At 42.4% G+C, this 20,362-nt stretch overlaps 1 long non-coding RNA gene across 1 annotated transcript; it reads left to right on the forward strand.

Annotated features, from left to right (window-relative positions):
* The first annotated feature begins 6,269 nt into the window (after window positions 1-6,269).
* LOC134444435 (uncharacterized) lies at window positions 6,270-7,226 on the forward strand. The gene is made up of 3 exons (XR_010033980.1): window positions 6,270-6,480; window positions 6,568-6,632; window positions 6,724-7,226. It is a non-coding gene; the product is annotated as an uncharacterized LOC134444435 (long non-coding RNA).
* The last annotated feature ends 13,136 nt before the right edge of the window (window positions 7,227-20,362 follow it).

Here is a 20,362-nt window from a genome sequence, read left to right on the forward strand (position 1 = left end):
TCTGTGTGGGCCCTATTGGTTGTATGAATTGTCCTAGTGGGACACCCCACTGTGTGTGTGAGAAAGATTGTATATGTGTCTGTGGAGTGTACGTGTGTATCTGTGGAGTGAGTGCCTAAATATGTCTGAGAGTGGAAGATTTTTTTTTGAGTGTTTAGTGAAGGTACTCTATTGTGTTCAGAGTTAGCTGGAGCTTGGGAGTGCACATGTTGAAACAACATTTTTAAAATAAGAATAAGCCTTTTATTTTATTCTAAAATTCAACTTTGAGGTGTAGGATTTTGTCATGATTTTGTTTTTCCACACATTCTTACCCATTTATTTTTGATTAGGAGAAAACAGGGTTGTGGAGTTATGTTGTTTCTTTACTATTTTCAATTGAAAGTTAACATGTTAATGTTTAAGCCTTTAAGACACGGCATTATAAATTAGCTGTTACCAGAATGGCAATGACCAAGTCATAATGTATTACTAAAGGCCCCGTGCACTGTCATGGTAGTGTAGTGTAGTTGCAAAAGAGTTTGCTTTCATGATTTACAGTACCAAAATGTCTTTGTTTCTTCTAAAGAATAGATGAAGCTTTCTCCTTGTTCTTATTTTTTTTTAAAGAACAATGGGTTTGAGATCTTGAAATAACGCAGGCGTTATTTGATGGCCCAAAGGTGCTGTGAGTAAACCTAATTTGGACCTGGTCTGAGAGTTAGGTCACATGTGCTGAACATTTCTAGAAATTTAGGTTGTCATTTTGTTTTGATTGACGTTTAACTATGACTTATTTCTTTGTTTTATTTCATCGAATTTCTTGCCTTATTATGTTCTATTTTGATGAGTTATTGATCAATGGATCATGGGTTTGGTTTAATTTTAATGAATTAATAATTTTAATTTTAATGGTTTATTTTAATGACTGGAGCACAATGTTGACTCTGATAAACTAGACTCTGAATACACAGAGGCGCTTGACAACGTCGCCCAAGCAAAGATAACAGTGTCCTATGTGTAGATGTTTACATTAGCTCGGATAGATATTAAAAGGCTCAGAGGCTCTCTCTAAGTAGCCCAAGGTCCTCTGCAGGCACCCTTATCAGACACAGCAGGCCCAACTATAAACATGCAAATTTCTGTGGCAGAGACAGAAAGACTCTTAATATTGAAACCTCCAACAGTGTATGCTAAACCACCTGTTTGTCACTGAAAAGACAATAAGACCTAAAAAAAAACTGAACACCGACCTAGATAAAACAATACCAAAGCTTAAAGTTATGTTAAATATCTATCATTGTCATTAGTTTAATACTGTAAGTGTGAACATTGCTTCACATGGTGTGTGATGAGACATGTCAATGTTCTCTATTTGCTTTTAAAAGTTTGAATTTGATGACGTTGGGATCCTTATATTTTCATTTGTTTGATTTATAAACAAAGAGACAGTTGTCTCTCTGTCTTTTCATTTCAGTCGTCAACTTGCAATCAAAGTGAAAACTGATTGCCAATAAGGTTTTAGTTCTGTTACAAAATGTTTTATGTAACCGATACATGAAGTCAACCATTTTTTGCTCTGATATGATTTCAAATTGATCTGGCTTGAGTGTACATGAAGGAAAGTTGTTTTCCCTATATATATATATATATATATATATTTTGTTCTTTGAGGAACAGGCCCAGTGTTATGGAAACGAGCTGAAACACAACTGATATGAATGGAAGGAACCTAGACAATACAAATGATCGCTAGGTTAAGTGAATTTTGTTTTTAATTTGATAAGTTTCACAAGATTTTCCCAGAGTTTGTTTTGTTTCAATTGGGTAATAATTTTAGTTATAACACTTGATAAAATGACAACTGTTATTTTTTTTCTTTCTTTCAAACCATGGAAAGTTTGACCTAAAAGTTAGACAAGGTCTGACCTCTATACCAGATAAAGGGTCTGTCTGGTTGTTTGTTTCATTTTTCTTTTAAAGTTGCGTATTTTACAATGGCAGTTGTGTTTTCTTTCTTTTTATCTCTTACATTTTGATTGGTTCATCTAGTGATCTGTATGTCTGGGTGATGACAATGCATTGGATTATTGGATTATTATTGGATTCTCAATAATAATCCATTATTGGATTCTCAAATATTATTGGATTCTCAAATATTACTCATACTCAAATTTTTTATTTTTACAAAATACATTTTTGAATGTACTGACATTATTGGCAGGAGTTGGGCTAGGCCCCTATATCACCATGACCTCATGACAAAAGGACAGTGAGGACTGCATGCCAATATATTTCAGTTCTGTTACAAAGTGATTTATGCAGGCCTAACTATCATGTAAAGACAGCTAATACTATGGGTATAGTCATTTTGTACGGCATGCTTAATTTTTCTTAATTTTTCTTCTACATTCTATATTGGATGAACTATGTGGTCAACACCACATTTTGTCAGTTTGCGTTTATCGCCTATTCTGTAAGGAACTGTAATGTAAACGTGAGCCACAATAGTCAGATACTGACCAGAGTAATTTTCTTTTTCATAATTTTGCTCTTGATAGATTGTTGTTCCCCGGGAATGTAGAGCTATCTATTTTATTTTGATTATAGATTATGAGAGAATGGTTGGGCGGCTTTGGGATTTGTTTTGTCTAAACTAACAAAACATTTTTTGTTTCTTCTCTATTATAATGCTCTCTAATCTGTTACAACTGCGCACCTCCTCCACACTAATGTCTGTGTGTGGATGAGTTGACTTCTGAGAGCTTATTATTTTTTTTAAAACAAATGTTTGAAAAAGCCTGCCTTGATGTAGGCTATGCGAGTGATTCTCTGATTCGGCTACACTTTTAAGTCCGTGGATTTGATTTGCCAATTCCACTAACTATTAAGATTAAGCTTGGCAATTTGTTTGTTTGGCACTATGTAAACATCTAGGTCATTTAGTTGGGAAAAATACTGATATTTGACTTTTTGCTTTTGCCAAAAGCGTAGGGGAATCGTAGAATCACTCATGCACCTATGAACTGGAGGGTGTTGGAAGATGTTTACTTCTCATCATTTACTGTGCTCAAAGTCTGTTTCGGAAATTACTTAAGTCTTATTGAGTCATGTGGATGGCACATGTCTCAAACAGGAGAGATATTTTAGGATTAATCAGTGCATCAAACAAATAATCAGTGCATCAAACAAATATGTGTATAGGGCACATGTTAAATGAAACCTTGTTCTGAAACTTCACCCCTTAACCTAACCTAAAACAAACATAAGAGAGCTACAATGTGGAATCAAATTGCATCAGGGTTTGAATCATTTGTATGTTGGTGGTGTACTATAAACAAAAATGTGGACAGAATGAACAACATCCACTATAAATGTGCAGGCGCTGGGCAACAAAACTGAATTCGGGTTCAGGGCCATCCATGAACAACTGAAGGCAACCTGCCTAATGGCATTCCAATCTCGTATTGCGGTTGATATGCTTTTGGCCGATAGGAGTGTGTGCTCTATTTTTGGTTATCAATGTTGTTCCTTCATACCGAACAATACGGCAGCTGACGAAAGTCTCACCAGGGCGATAGAGGGACTGGGATCCCTCAACCAAAAAGAAAATGAGAGACCACTCCGGGGTCGATACTTCAGTGTGGGATGGTTCCTCTGACATGTTTGGCCAATACAAACAGTTGGCAGCGTCCATAATCATGTCTATTGCAATATTTGCGGCGATCCTCACGTTATGTGGATGTTGTTGTATTCTTTGTATTAGAGTGTTGTGCACCAGATTTAGTACCACTGCCATTGCACAAATGGAAGAAAAAATGTCAAACCTATATGCTCTTCTAACTAGACAGGATAGTGATGTCGATGACACTATGATGATGTTGTTGGTGGAGACCATGAGCCTCCACACCAATCTGACGATTCCATCCAGGTCCCTGATCTGTTCCCTGACCCAGGGGATTATGCTCGGGGCCTCTAAGTGTACCTATTTAAAGAAAAAATCATTTGAAGTCATCACTGGATGATGTTAATGTTTGTCTCTATATAGAATAAACAGGGGGAAATGTTGGAACTGTATTTTATTCTATATGAAAGCAAACATGTTGCCGTGGCACAAATGTGCCCTTTCACATTCAAGAATTCCTGTTCAAGGCTGCAGAAGATAACTGGACTGTGCGAGGACTTTATCTGTACCAGAACAATGGAATGCCCAAACACAACAGAGTTGCATCTCCACATGGCAGGCCAAGGACTGTGTGTTCGTTGCCTGATTATCATAGACTTGCAATCGAGATTCGATCTGCAGCGCCGCCGAAGGTGTTGCGTCACTAGGAGGGCGCAGCCTGGCTAGTGTGTTCGTGTGTTTGTGTGTGTGTGTGTGTGTGAATGAATTAATCTCTATCCGGGTACGCCCCCTTTTCCCTTTAGCGGATAGAGATAATTGTTATCAGGGAAAATCCTCCAATAAATATGACTTATGGCTATTACATCGTTTAGAACGAGTGGGGAAAATGGTAGCTGACGGTTCTCCCCATCCGCTCTCCAAGCCGGTTTGAAACTTAATTAAGGATTCTCTGTGTCTTTCATTTCAGGTGTTTCATATTTACAAATGTTAAGGGTTTGAACCTAACAGTAGGTCTATCCTTCGTGCATCTGCCCCGCTTCCAAACTGACACCCTGACACATTCAGCATTAACCTTTTGTTTTTAACCGTATAACAACGCTTAACATTATCATTAAATCAATGGAACCTAAAGCAGTTGCAGAGACCGTTTCAATCTTCTCCTTTACTATGAAAGAGAAAGTAAGGTCAAGGACAAATTATCCTATGTAAATGGAAATAAACACTCATGCAATTGGAACGTGGAAAGTGAAAATTAAATATATTTAGTAGGCTAAATATATTTAATTAGCACTCCAAACGACGAGGCATGATGCAAACTGTGTGCATAGAATACAGTGAAGGCCTAGCCAACTACGCATTCACTATTATTGATGAATGATTCTATGCCCAGTGTTTAGTAAATGTAGGCCTATTTACTTGACACTCCAAACGACGAGACACGATACAATCTCCCTAGAATACAGGGTAGGCCTAACGCATTCGCTATTTATGGATGATTCTATGTCCAGTGTTTAGTAGGTCTAAATATATTTACTTAACACTTCAAACGACGAGACACGATAACAAGCTGTGTGCATAGAATAAGCCTACTGCATTCGCCAGATAATTTGGGTCCATTTCTCAAATATGGTGCGCTATTATGATTGATGAATGATTCTATGTCCAGTGTTTAGTAAATATATTTACTTAACCAAGGACGAGACATAATACAAACCACTTCACACCGCAATTAGCCTACATAGGCATTATTATTGTCCAAAGCAGCTATAAGAGTCATCAATGTATGCTGGTGTGCTACACTTGGGCCTACCGCCATCGAATATCCTATTATGATTGATGAATGATTCTATGTCCAGTGTTTAGTAAATACATTTATTTAGCACTCCAAACGACGAGACACGATACAAGCTGTGTGCATAGAATACAGTGTAGCCAACTACGCATTCGCCGGAGAAGACATTTGGCGCAAATTCTCAAATAGGGTGACGTCGGGATGGTGTGGGACTGTACAGACTACTATAATAGGAAAAATAGGAGGGGCGAGATCCAAAATGGGAGGGGCGGGATCTCAGAAATCCAGACCTGCCCACTTCTGCAAACTGCAGTTGGATGCTACTCCAACCATGCCTCACAGACAAAGCAATCATTGGCTGGATCCCGCCACCATTTGAAATAAAATGCACCTGTATCACCTAATCACGCTCGGTCTCCCCAGACAACAAGTGGAAACTCCCCAGCTCTGCCCGCTACACGCAATAAAAAAACAGGTCCTTTAGGCTTCTAATTTGCAGACGCCGATGCTTGGTTTTGAAAATTACATTGCAATGATTCAGCAAATACTCTCTGCCAAATGTTTAAGGCCTACTTTCGCTTCACCCAAAACAAATTCTCCTTAAAGACAAAAATTAAACTTAAAAATGAAATGAAATTAAATTAAAATTAAACGCGTCCTTCTTTGAATTGTCACTTATATGGCATTTGGCCTCTGCTTGCCTGTAGGCTACTAAACAAGAATAAACTGTAGTGTAGGAGAACAATTAGCCTAGTAGGCCTATGCATATGTAACATAATGGATACTGCAGCTTTAAACTTTAACTGGGGGCGTTGGCGTCAGGTGACTGTCGGGCACCAATTGCTCATTGTGCTCTGTTTTAAAAGTTGGAACCTGTTGCTGGAGGCAGGAGGCATGTTACCACTTGTGGCGGTTTTAGTTAAGATGGTTGTTTGCCAGCTTTAGTCAACCATAGGACTTGGCACTTCGCCTTAATATGGCAATTTGCGCGTGGTGCGCATTGGTCACCGTGGTGTGACTCGTAAACGACGTTGTGGTTGTGAGCGTCCTTTCAAGCGCTGGCTATCCCCTGTCCTTTGTCATGGTAGGTCTGATCACTTGTCCCTTTATTCCACATCGCATATTAACCATGCATGTGTAACTCACTGGTTGTCATCCATCACTTTATTAGGAAATTGTGTGGGTCTCGTGAATGACTTCCCCTCCTGCCGTGCGTGAACGTGCCCCTCTGTCTTGGTAGGTCGTCACACTTTCCCTTTTTAACCAATGATGATTAATTATGAAGTGATCATGCTTATAATATGTACCCTATGGTAACTTTGCGCAGGTGCCGTGGGTCTCCACTTGGGGCTGTCCGCGGGCTGCTGCTTCGCCCTGTAGTTCCCGTAAAGGATAATTAGTGTTTGTTTGTGTGTGTGTGTGTGTGTGTGTGTGTGTGTGGGCGTGCGTGACGTTTTTCATTTGCTTTGATGTTTAAAGATGTGTCCAGGAGAAAGTGAGAGCTCTCTGTCTTTTATTTTCAGTCTGTGTTTATTGTTTTGTTTCGTTTGTCTTTTCTGTTCACTCCACACTATTGGGCCCGTGCAGTGCGCGGATCACCCTAGCCTACTGTAGCCCCTTGTTTGCCGTGCGGTGTCAAGTCTAGCCAACGTGTGCAGTGTTCTGGTGTGCGCTTGCCGTGTCCTGTAATTTATGCTATTGTGTTTTAAGGGTTGCTGTGCAATATTACTTAGGCTGTAGGGGTTGGGAAGATCTGGCCTTCTTGGCTCACGTGGGGGTGAAATTGTCTTTTGTAATTGTGTAATATTATTATTAAAAAGAGAAGTGATTATTCCCGTACACCTTGTCTCTCGTCCTGACGAACCTGTGTGTCCTTTACTTGGGTGAAACACTCAATTGTCCCACGGGACTGGCGTAGTCGGTGCTACAAAGATCGAAATTAATCTTTATTAGATTAAACAAGTGAGGTCCACTCTGCTACACATAGTCCTATACTAAATGATGCATAGGCCTACTGCATATGCTACTGTGTTTAATGTTCGCAGTAGGCATGTGTTTTGGACACTACAGCACAACTGTTTTTTTCACAAGGGTCTTCAGTTTTTCTTTCTTTCATTGTCACCCTGTATATTTCATAATTACATTACACGACACAGCTGACGCTTTCATTTATTCAAAGTGGTGATTTATTATGGTGGTTATTATTTGTCAGGGTATTGGTTACAGTCCCTGGAGCAATGTGGGGTTAGGTGCTTTGCTCAAGGGCACTTCAGCCATGGATGTAGGGAGAGGTCAGGGGGGATTCGAACCTGCAACCCCTAGATTGAAAGGCCAACTCTCTAACCACTAGGCCACAGCTGCCTCTTTTTATGAAACAGACAGCTTTTCCACAATTACCTGTAGGCCCCCCTACATGTCTTCCTCAGTCTCCCCACACATGGCAGAAGATACCTGATACATGGTGCATCACTGTTAAACTGTCACAGAAAGGAGAGCAGTGCGGCCTTGAAGCTAATGCAGTCACACCAGAGAGAGTGAGGAAGAATTTAATTGGCCTTTGAGCTAACTGTTAGACAAAAAGACATGAATTCATAGGGCATTCCCATCCCACCATAGAGAACCGAGTACAACTTGCCAGGTCCATTCGCGTTCGCTGATAGCCTACAAAAGACAAGGTGTGTATACCAATATGCACACTCCCGTCCTCCCTTGCCTGCTTGTGACCTGATGATGATGTCACTGACAACAGAAAATTAATTCAATGTTTTGCACAAGCACACTTCTTATGTCATTTTAAATTTGAAATCTGGATGGCGAATGAAGAACAGTCCCCCAAAAGTTGTTTTGGCTAGGCTGATAGCAGGGAAACTTTATTGTTTTCTCCATGGAGGCGGGGCCAGGAGGTGGGGTGAGGCCACAAGCACAAGTGGAGGAAGGGAGTGTTGTAACACCCATCAACGTAATAACTTTCCACCATCACTTCAACTCTCAGTGAGTTGCTGGTGAATTACTAAAAGCAAGTGCATGAAAGTTGTCCTTACCTCAGAAACTAAAGATGTCCAAATGAAGGCGACGTTCACTCATTTTCCAGAACCCTCTTTTTACGCCAGGAATATGTGACTTTTCCTTGTAGTGCCTCTAAAATGTTATTCATACCCCAAAACTTTTTGAATGTTATTCATGCCCTAATACTTTTAAAATTGTATTCATGCCCTAGAACTTTTTTTGTGAACATTATCAATACTGTTCTAGACAAACATTTTTATGTTGATTTCAGATAACAGACCTGTTGCATGCAGTAGGCTACATGCTATGAACAAAGCAGTCATTCATTTTCCAGTCAGGCTACAATGCATATGAACTGCCATGTATACAACAGTGAGGCAAGTTACTGACAAACTGTAATAGGCCTACATTACCGATTACATGTTACTGTCTTTTTTAAAAGAATCATTTACATTAGGCTACATTACTATATTTAAAATGTAAGACATTACACTACTTTTGCATGACTTTAGTTACTTTCACTAAAATAACTATGGGCCTAAACATGGATCTAGCGATTTACAGTGTAAATCAAGCTCATGAGCCATGACTATTTCAGCCCCCTGTCCAGGCGGTGTTTTGACAGCATTTGCAGACTAAAAACTACCAGGTTCAGGAATAGCTTCTCTCTGACCCACCACAGTGAATTACAATACTGTACAATCCATGTTACCGTACAATGAATTGTAAGTGAAGTTAGCATTGTAACTAAGTAAATATTACCGATTTTTGTCCTGTAATGCCTTACATTACTAGCCTCGCACACCATCTTACTTCCTTCCGCCATGGCTCCGCACTAATAATAATAATAATAATAATAATTGTATTTGTATAGCACTGTGTCATACAAGGCATGTAACTCAAAGTGCTTAACAAATGGGAAAAAACATTGTTAGAGATAGATTTAAAAGGAGAGGAGAGATAGATTTAAAAGGAGAGGTATAGGGGAGAGGCAGAAAAAGCAGGAAGGCAGAGGAAGAAGAGATAGACAGAGAATGTAGAGTCATAAGGTCAACGTAGGTTAGGACCAGGATTCTTAGATGTGTAAGGTCCATAGTGGCTGGGCCTATCATAAGTCATAGTCACACAGAGATTGGGCGCTCAGGTGCGGCCCCTGGTGGCATCAGGGGTGAGGAAAAACTCCCTTTCGCTTGATTCATAGTTTGTGAGGGGGAAAAAAGCTCAGTGAGGTCTGAGAAAAAAGACCCCCTGTAGTCAGGAAGAAACCTCAGGCAGAGACCAGCGGCCACCTAGGGGAGCCCCCTGCCAGGGCTGGATTGCGAGTAGTAAGGGCGCTGCGGCGGCTGGGACACTATGACGTCTTGGCAGCTAGGAGTTGGCAAGGATGAAGAGGTGGGTCTTCAGCTGCTTCTTAAAGGAGTCGACGGAGGTGGCTGATCGGATCTCGATGGGGAGGGTGTTCCATCTCTTGGGCGCATAGCAGGCAAACGCGGCGTCGCCGATCTTCTTCTGCGGGGGGGTGGGGGTCCTTAGCAGCTTGGCATCAGTGGACCTGAGAGCTCGAGCAGGGGCATAAAAAGAGAGCATGTCTGAGATATAGCTAGGGGCAAGTCCATTTAATGCTTTAAATACTGTGAGCAGAATCTTAAAGTCGATTCTGTATGAGACAGGTAACCAGTGCAGGTCTGCCAAGACAGGAGAGATGTGCTCTCTCATTCTGGTTCTTGTTAGGATTCTTGCCGCAGAATTTTGAATGAGTTGCAATTTGTCAATTAATTTTTTTGGGAGACCAGAGAAAAGAGCATTGCAGTAGTCTATCCTACTGGTGACAAAGGCATGAATAAGTTTCTCAGCGTCTTGTCGGGGGGCCAAGCCGCGCACTTTGTTGACATTTCTAAGATGGAAAAAAGCAGATTTTGTTATCTTGTTGATGTGAGGCTCAAAGCTCAAATCCGAGTCTATGACCACACCTAGGCTAGTAACCTTATCTTTAATGTGTATGCTTAGGTCACCTAGGCTTGAGTGGAGTTTTGCACGTTTTTTCTTAGGCCCAATGAGCAACACTTCAGTTTTATCTTCATTTAATTTTAGGAAGTTACTGTTCATCCAATCTGTAATGGCAGACATGCATTTAGTCAAGGCATGAATGGCAGTGGTTTGGCTAGGCTCGACAGAGATATATAGTTGAGTGTCATCGGCATAGCTATGAAAATCAACATTGTGCTCTCTGATGATGGAGCCCAGGGGCAACATATAGAGAGAGAAGAGGAGAGGGCCCAAGCAACTACCCTGAGCAACTCCAAAAGGCACATCATACTTGTTGGAGACGTATTCTCCGATGGTGACAAAAAACTGTCTTCCTGTAATATATGTTTTGAACCACTCTAAGACGTGACCTAATGAAATGGGAGTATTGTGGGCTGGTCAGGACCAGGCTATTACATTACTGCAAAAAGTAATGCATTACAGTAATGAATTACTTTAGTAACTATTTACTCCCAACACTGGCATACAAGGAGCAAAGAGGTACCTTGTCCAGAGCATGGGGATGGGGGGGATTGAGAGGGGGCCCAGATTTGGGTCCTCATTTCATTGCATGTATTGAGTGAGGGGACCTTTTAGACAACATTGTTCCGGGCCCGGACAAAGCTCTCAGCACCCCTGAATGCATGAACAATAGCCATGAAAACAATACAAATCAAAGATGATTGATAATAATAATAATAATAATAAATATCGCTGCAAGCAGCAATGCGGGGCTAATCGGTAAACCTGCCCAAGTCGCCACTGCAACATAAAGAACTGCAGCGCCCCCTTTGGGCCAAATCTCACTAATGTTGGTGTGCATTGGTGTGCATTCCTTGGAGGGGAAGGTGATCATGATAACCGTGTGGCTGTGTGTGTGTGGTTGACAGCTGTAGAGCAATAGTTGGACTACGCACGCACAGACGCACGCACGCGTCTCGCGCGTGTGTCCAGACCCCCTGCTGTGCCTGTGGGTGTGGGTGTGTGAACATGCTCAGACTTGCCGGAGCCAAAGAGGACAGAGAGATGAGGAAAAAATCCCTGCATTGTCTTCACAACTTTGAATGGCTGCTGTGAGCTCATAGTTTTTTTTCAAACGCTATGAAAATACATACCTGAATGCAGTATAGTATGAAGATGACCTGTGTACCAATATTTTGAAAATTGGGAGTACGGTTCAAAAGCTGCAGGTAGATATGTAGCAAAAACTTTGACCTGCTGGTGGCGCTAAAGGGTTTGAGCTGGGGATCTGTTTTTTTTTTTGTGGAAGGTCATGGGATAAACTACTATGTGTGTAAAAAATCCTAGTCGAACCCAACAAACGGTTGCTGAGATATGACCTCACTTCCTGTTTTGCCACTTTTTCGACAATTTTGATTGGCTGTCACGGCTAAACGATAAAAGATATCCAATATTCCTTGAGACCCCATTTGTAGCCCAGTCCGGAGATGCTATATACAGAGTTTCGGAACAATTGGTCAAAAAATGAGGGAGGGGTAGCGATTTTATTGAATTTCACGAAATTCAAAATGGCGAGACAACTATCCTAGCAGAAAATGACGTGCGTTGGATTCGTCTTGGCCAGGGTTGACTAGGTATCGACAATGACGCAGCCAGGAGCACGAGAAACAGTGGGACTTAAATACACAGGGAACAAATCAAAAATCTAACCAGAACTAATTACATGGGACACAGGCACAGGTGACGATGATACAAGACACAAGAGAACAAGACCATGGAACAACACTCAGGTGAGATCAATGACCGAGAACGGGAGATACAGGTGGGGACAATAACCTAGAACTAGAAACAGGCATAACAGGGACAACATAGCAGGGACAACAAGGCAGGTGAAAACACTAGGGAAACCAATTAGGGCCAAGGGGCGGAGACCAACATTAGACAGGAAAACAAACTGAAGCACATGGGAGATCAAAACACACAGAAAGTACACAAAGGAACATGGAGGCTACAGAACAAAAGCACATGGGCAGGGAAAAACAAGGGACGGCACAGAAACTAAATAAAGCACAGAACATGAGGCAAACACAAGAGACTGTAGACTAGACACTAAAAACACATGAAATATGGCCAAAAAAGTCAAACACAGAAACACAAAGTCCAAAACCCTAACATAATAATAATAATAATAATGAGAAAACCTTTGCTGCTTGGCCCCTAAAAAATAATAGTGGTAAAACTCTCATTGTTTTTGGGTTGCACACACCAAGATCAATACACTGCTGTGTGTGTGTGTGTGTGTGTGCGAGCGAGCGAGTGAGCGAGAGAGAGAGAGAGAGAGAGAGAGAGAGAGAGAGAGAGAGAGAGAGAAACGTTTGAGACTACTGTATTATTACTTTCTCCTGAGTCTTTGTGTGTGTGTGTGTACAAGAGTTACTGTGGGCGTAAGCAACCATACCCCAGCTTGTGAATAAATTAACCACACCAAGAAAACATTGTACTACCATGATATGATGACTTTTATTTTATTTTTAAATAAAACTCTGCTCCACACACACACACACACACACACACACACACACACACACACACACACACACACACACACACACACACACACACACACACACACACACACACACACACACACACACACACACACACACACACAGAGTATGTGTACACCAAAAATGAGTAAAGAGCAAAAGTGATGGAAGTCATTATTTCTCTATGGAGGGCAACCAAAGCAGATTCACCAGGGCCAAAGCCAACTGGGCGACCAGACTGAATTTCAGAAGTATAAAGTCAGTTGTCTGTCCAATGCCTTAGGTTGCTATAAATGCTATGATGATTGCTCTTTGGCTGTTATTCAACCTCCATGCTATGTATCTCTGTCACTAACAAATAAACAAAACTAAACGAAAGCTTACAGTGAGATGTCTAACTGACTTTAAACTTCTGAACTTCTCATGACATGTACCTGTCCCACTGTTTCCGGGTTCTACAATTGCAAGGGGGATGGGGGGGAAATCCCCCTTTAGGCAGACCTAAGGACTGTTCTATTCAATGCCAGGAGTATTATGACACGCCCCTTTAGGCAGACCGGAACCTGGTCATGTTAGGTGCCCATAGCAACCTATTACATTGGCATATCTCTATATACTTAAAGAATCTCTGGTCCCACCATGCATCAACATACTGCCGGAATGTGTCTGTGTAATATTAAAAAACCTTAAACAACAATAATATTGAGTTTTGTGCAGAACATCATTTAAATTTAAAATAAAAAACAAAATGAAACTGAAACAAACAAAAACAAAATGAAACTGAATTGTAATAATTATGTAAAAGGTCATAGCATCAAGCTTAGGTGGCCCTACAGCTTTTTGTCCAGAAATACCAGCCAGTCAACATGTTCGTGTTTCAAGGACGCCTAAAGGTACGTCATTAAATTGTCCCACTGTGCAGATTGAAGATTAAATCGTCACGGCCAGGTTGTTTTTTTTTAAGTCAACGTGCCCATAATCACGACTATCGATTAATTCTGAATAATTGGGCAGCCCGACATGAGTGTGCGTGTGTGTGTGTGTGTGTGTGTGTGTGTGTGTGTGTGTGTGTGTGTGTGTGTGTGTGTGTGTCAGACAAGTCCATTCTCCGGTTGTGCTGTTGACGTCTCCCATCTCATGTCGAGGCTACTACACATCAACTGTGGTCTGGAGGGCTTATATCATATCATGTATCCCAATCAGTTGCGGAACAATTGCACACAGGGCCCCAGGGCAAGACACTGATGGGAGCCCCCCTACAACAAGCCATGCTTGTAATAGGGCCCCCACCACCAATCCAGGAGGACTCCGATTCCAGTACGTGACACAGAGAGAGATGACATAAGTTCGACTCCCAACCCACCAGGTTGGTGAACGGAGTAGTTAACCAGTCCTCTCCCCCATCCTCCTCCATGACTGAGGTACCGTGAGCATGGTACCATCCTGCCGCACTGCTCCCTTTCAGGTGCCATTGGGGGCTGCCCCCTTGCACGGGTGAGGCATAAAATGCAATTTTGTTGTGTGCAGTGTAGTGCTGTGTCACATGACAATGGGAGTTGGAGTTTCCCATTTGGGAATACTTGGGATACGTGATACTGGCCAAGGCACAGAGGACCACAGCAATTTTCACGTTGAACCTAAGTGTCCCCTCTAATCATAAAGACAAGACATGACAAGCCCCCACCAATGTTCCATGTCTCCCTACCCACACCCAATGGTCCTGGCAGGGGGGCGGAGATGACAAGAGGTGTCCCCCCCCGATCATGTGTGCATTACACCAGACCAGTTCGTGGCTGAGCGCCGCTAGTCTCTGGTTACAGTGTTCTCATGTGTGGCTCCCAGTTCTCCCCCACTCCAGCGGGTGTCTCAGAGCGGTTAGTCTCTGGTCTCCCCACCACCAATGTTCTCATCTCCTTGCACACCCAAATGCAGCTGGTCCTGCAGCACACCCCATATCTCTGGTTCTCATGTGTATTCCCCTATACTTCCCCCAGTCCAGTTCATGCCTGAGCGCCGCTAGTCTCTCTGGTTGCAGTGTTCTCTGTTCTCATGTGTGGCCCCCAGTTCATGTTGTGGGGGTGGAGATGACTTGCCAGGCTGTGCCCAACTAGTGACGCAACACCTTCAGCGTTGCTACTAGTCAGGACAAGAGCAATGCAAGTACTTTCTGAGCTACCGAAAAATCGAGAACTCCTCCCACTTTGTCGGGAAGCAAACAACCATTAGCAAACCAAGGGAGGCGGGTCAACCATGCCGTGTGGGAAATGTTAATTGTTAAGCCCTTGGTCAGACCAAGTCTCGAAGAGATTTGAAAGTCGATGATAATCAGGCTAGGAGATGACAATAGGTCTCTCTCATGTCTGACCCCCTGTGCTCCTCCATTCCACGTAGTGCCTGAGGGGCGCTAGTCGCTCGTCCCGCTGTTCCCTCCACACCCAATGCAGCTGCTCCTGGTGTTCATATACAGTTCCAGGCCTTTTTATTAGAATAGCATGAAAAAGTTGATTTATTTCCATAATTCCATCAATAATGTTAAACTGTCATGGATTGTAGATTCATGGCCCAGTTTTTTTTAACTATTCCAATCATTCATTTTTTTCTTTTTTATATACGTTGGCCTTCCAGCTCAAAAAATCCATGAATTGGGGAATTCGCATCATTAGAATATTGTAATAAAATCACATTTTTCTTCATCAAAATTCGGGTCACATTAAACCAGTTCAAATGTGGTACTTTCTACATAACATGCAATGTTCAATACTTGGTTAGGACTCTCTGTCTTAATAACGGCCATGATGCGTTTAAATGAATTTTGATGAAGAAAAATGTGATTTTATTACAATATTCTAATGATGCGAATTCCCCAATACATGGGTTTTTTGAGCTGGAAGACCAAAATATGTAAAAATTAGTGGTGGGCCGTTATCTGCGTTAACGTGCTGCGATAATGTGAGACTCTTATCGCGCGACAAAGAAAATATCGCACGTTAATCTATTCACAAAAAAAATTGTGAAAAAAAATTTGGGGTTAGGGGATGCGCGTCACGATTGAGGCAGTCGGTTCATATGCAAAATAGGGAGGCGGAGCACTCGGAGGGTCACAGGCAGCCTCAAAATGAATGGCAGTGAACGAGGAGCCCGCGTATTGAAGGATAAAACTCGCTGTTTTGAACTAATAATCGTCCGGGGAAACTTCCTTCAAAGTTCACCGCCTGCCTTGTGAATTCAGGGAAATGAAAAAAAAGTGGGACAAGCATACGTACATCCAGATGACCACGAGCACTTGTAAAATCCACAGTCCCCCCCCCTATCAGCTCAGTGTGACAGCTGTCAAGACGCTCTCGGAGAAGTTCTATTACGAGAGGTTCCCCTCACTGTAGGGGCGCCAACGGAGGACTGCAGACTACATTCAGAATGAATGGGCTGCGCTCCCGTCTCGACAGCGCCCCTAACTGCAGGCATGGGTTAAATAGCGAGAAGGCTGTAAATAGTGTACCCTCCGAATGCTCCGCTCGCTGGGTGCGTTCTGACAGCTGTCACACTGAGCTGATGGGGGGGGGGGACTGTGGATTCTACAAGTGCTCGTGGTCATCTGGATGTACATATGATTATCCCACTTTTTTGTCATTCCCCTGAATTCAAGAGGCAGGCATGTGAACTTCGAAGGAAGTTTTCCCGGACGATTATTAGTTAAAAACAGCGAGTTTTATCCTTCAATACGCTGGCTCCTCGTTCACTGCCATTCATTTTGAGGCTGCCTGTGACCCTCCGAGTGCTCCGCCTCCGTATTTTGCATATGAACCGACTGCCTCAATAGCGTTCGATTGACAGACGCTTTCAGACTGCCCTCCAGTCGCTTCGCCTCTCCACCTGTTGCTCAGCAGACCTACTAAATATGAACAGTGTTTGCATGCTGTAAACATTAATCTCTCTGCCGTGGTAGGAGTTGTTTTAGTGCTTTTTCATAAGTGGTAGTCTAGAGAGACGTTATTGTTTGAGGTGAAGCAGACATTATTGTGTACCAGCCCGACATAGCCTTCATTTCCTCACGCATTGCATGGAACACAAACAACAGTCCTGTTCCAGAAATCTTGCCTGTGCCATAATTGCAAAACATTCCGTTTGATATACATTTTGAAGATTGTCAAACTGAAACTGTCAATATCTACTCTCGCTGAATGTTTTTGTTATGATCGCGCATTTGCGACTCATGTTTGTTAGACGGTAATACACCTCGCGGTTGTTGCGCTTGATCTCGCGGTCGTCGCGCTTGACTTTTTTTTTTTGCAAACTGAATTAATTTGGAGTTGTAACTCCGCTGGCATTCTAACGCAGAGAACAACTGTCAGGTTTAGGCCAAATCGATGTGGGCCAGTGCTTTAGGGTCTAGAACTAGCTCTAGAAATCTAGTAGCCTTGCTCTGACTTGGCTGTACCTGCTGCGCAGCTCCTCCCTCTCTAAAGGAGCCGCTGCCCTTTTTAACAGTCAGTGGCAGATTCTCTCTCTCTCTCTCTCTCTCTCTCTCTCTCTCTCTGCCCATTAGAAATGCTGAATTGTTGAGGTAATTTTGTTTAAATAGTCTCAATGTTTGATAGATTTATCTGTAGGCTATTTGCCTCTACAATTTATAGCACTGTTCATTTTTAAATGTCAGTATATTATGACTGTAAATGCTTCCTAACATACTCGAAACACTTTTCAAATATTGCAGTAATTTTTTTTCCATCACCAAATATCACCCATTTTTTTGATGATGAGATGCATTTTGGGAAAAAGAGATGAGCTCTGGTCTAATGCGCCATCTTAAGAAACCCCCTAGGTTTTTTTTTCGTCATTATTTCGCTAGCGTGCCTATTCTGAATGAGCCATTTTGATATAGATTAATCTAGATTAATTTCATAATTAGAGTGAGATTAATCTAGATTAAAAAAAAAATCTATGCCCACCCCTAGTAAAAATTAAGAATTGAATGATTGGAATAGTTAAAAAAACTGGGCCATGAATATATAATCCATGACTGTTTAACATTATTGATGGAATTATGGAAATAAATCAACGTTTTCACGCTATTCTAATAAAGTGGCCTGGAGCTGTATAGTCTCCAGCTCTGGTGTTGATAATTCTTCAATAATCATGAAAAAGCCCCACCAATGTTCGCTATCTACTCCCTCTACACCCAATGCAGCCGGTCTTGGCAGGGCCGCCAGTGTCCTCATGTGTGGCTGCCTGTTCCCCACTCCAGCTCGTGCCTGAGCGCCGCTAGTCTCTGGCTGCGATGTTCCCGATGCCTCTGGTACATCGCACTGAAGGGGCTCTTCCCTCCTCTGGCTCTCACCGATCGCACCGCTGATAGAGAGAGAGGTAGGGAGAGAGAGGGGGGGTGAAAGACAGGGGGAGGGAGAAAGATGGACACAATGAGAGAGAGAGAGAGAGAGAGAGAGAGGGAGGCAGACATAGAGAGAGAGAGAAACAGAGGGAGGGAAATAAATAGAGAGGGAGGCAGAGGGAGTAAGAGAGAGGGAGCAATAGAGAAAGAGTGTAGAGAGAGAGAAGGAGGGGGGGGGGTAAGAGGGGACAGAAAACGTATTGAGATCATGACAGGTCATAAAACAATTTGATCTGTCTTTCCTTAAAGTGTTTATGAAACGAAAACAAAGTAAAGGAATTTGACCATTTCCAGGACAGATTCTGAAAGTTCTAAGCCTTGTGAATAAAATGGGATATTGTCTGGGTGATATTTTGTCCTAAAAGTCATGTTAAAACGTTCCAAAAAAGTGTTTCTTTGGTGACATGCAAATTTTATGCAAATGATATGCGTGACATAGAAGGGGTGAGTTCACCTCATTCCACCTTGTTCAGATCAATGGCGGCTAGTACCAAAACAAAGCGCAGTGTCAAGCAGTGTGTTGCTGGAGGGCCGAACGGTGCCAGCTGCAAAAATGGCTACTTGACAGAAGGAATATCTTTGCACAAGTTCCCTTCTGTGAAGAATGATGGAACTGTGGCCGACAAGGAGAAGGCTAAATCAAGCTAGGGCTCTGTGGATCCAATGCGTGGTTTTGAAGCAAGCTCGTGGTCACTGTTGTGCTCGGCACATTTCCACCCCTTGTGCTTCACCACAAATGTGGAGGTAGCGGGCATGGTTGGACTGAAGAGAATGCTATTGCCTCAAGCAGTTCCAACAATTGACATCGCCGGCGTGCAGACTGAAACTGCCCCTGTAACTGCTCGGGCACGAAGACAGGTGAGTGCACTGCTTTGCTTTAGGCTACTCGTTTTACCTTGTCCATCTGCTTTGTATGTTGTTTTCAGGAAAGGGTAATGCACATTACATGCCAAACCGATGCGAATCCTCTCGGAATATGCACTTTTTATTGATTGCCATTCAACTGGTCAATAAATTGGTTTTGGGAGGATATCCGCACATCAGCGTGGTGCTCTCAGTCGAGGACAGCCAACTCACAGATTGGGCTACTGCTTAGCGAATAAACAGAGATGCACATAGCGTAGGCCTACTTTGAAGCGTTGATTGTTTGTTTTTAGTATTGTGGTGCACGTGTGGCTGACGTTTGGACACACCTCGTCCTCAGAGTCCGGCTGAGGGACACGCGACGCCTGTGACTTTGAGCACAAAAAATAATAATAATGATAAACGCTAAAAATATGCTGAGGACTCAGGCTATATAGGGCGTTTTTCCAACAGCCTTATACCTTTTTTCTCTAGTTGATGATATTTTTGCATGTAGCCTACATGCATTTCAATCACACTATATCGCGCAATTGAATCAAAATGCCCCCCATTTGTCAACAAATACACACGCCATGTCATCTGTGGGTCATGGCAAAGCGCCCTTAGCAACCGTAACCATAAACAAAACGAACTGTCAGGCTATGTCAACAATCGTCACTTCGCCTGTCAGACATGTCACTTTCTGCAGATGTATCAGTGCCTCTGAAATAGATTTGTGCTGCTGTTTTTTTTTTCCCATGAGGTTGGATGTGTGGTTTTTCGACACGCTGATGTTTGTATCAGAATTTTGGTTCCTTTATAAGATGTGGGTCCATCAAATGTGTGTTGTTTTCTCAGATCGCCATACTAGCAAACCAGGGACTCCCCTCTATGATGTCACAGCCCAGCTCATTAGTCACACCAAATTTCACAGAATTCACACTTTGAGTTGCCATTTTCACAAGTTCCTCCAGGATGATTGGGTTCAAAGTCTCATAGATGCTATCAGAAAAAACAAGGCTTTAATGGGAATGACCGTTTGTTTTCGTTTCATAAACACTTTAAAGGTCTAATATGTACGTTTTTAGAAGTTCATCATTTATCTATGATGTTTATTATGATGCTAATTCAAAATGTCAGATTGACATTGAGAGGATCCACTTCCTAGCGCATAATGAAGACTGTTGATGGTGATAGTA

This window comes from Engraulis encrasicolus, chromosome 1 (genome assembly GCF_034702125.1).
Source record: "Engraulis encrasicolus isolate BLACKSEA-1 chromosome 1, IST_EnEncr_1.0, whole genome shotgun sequence".
Taxonomy (NCBI): domain Eukaryota; kingdom Metazoa; phylum Chordata; class Actinopteri; order Clupeiformes; family Engraulidae; genus Engraulis; species Engraulis encrasicolus.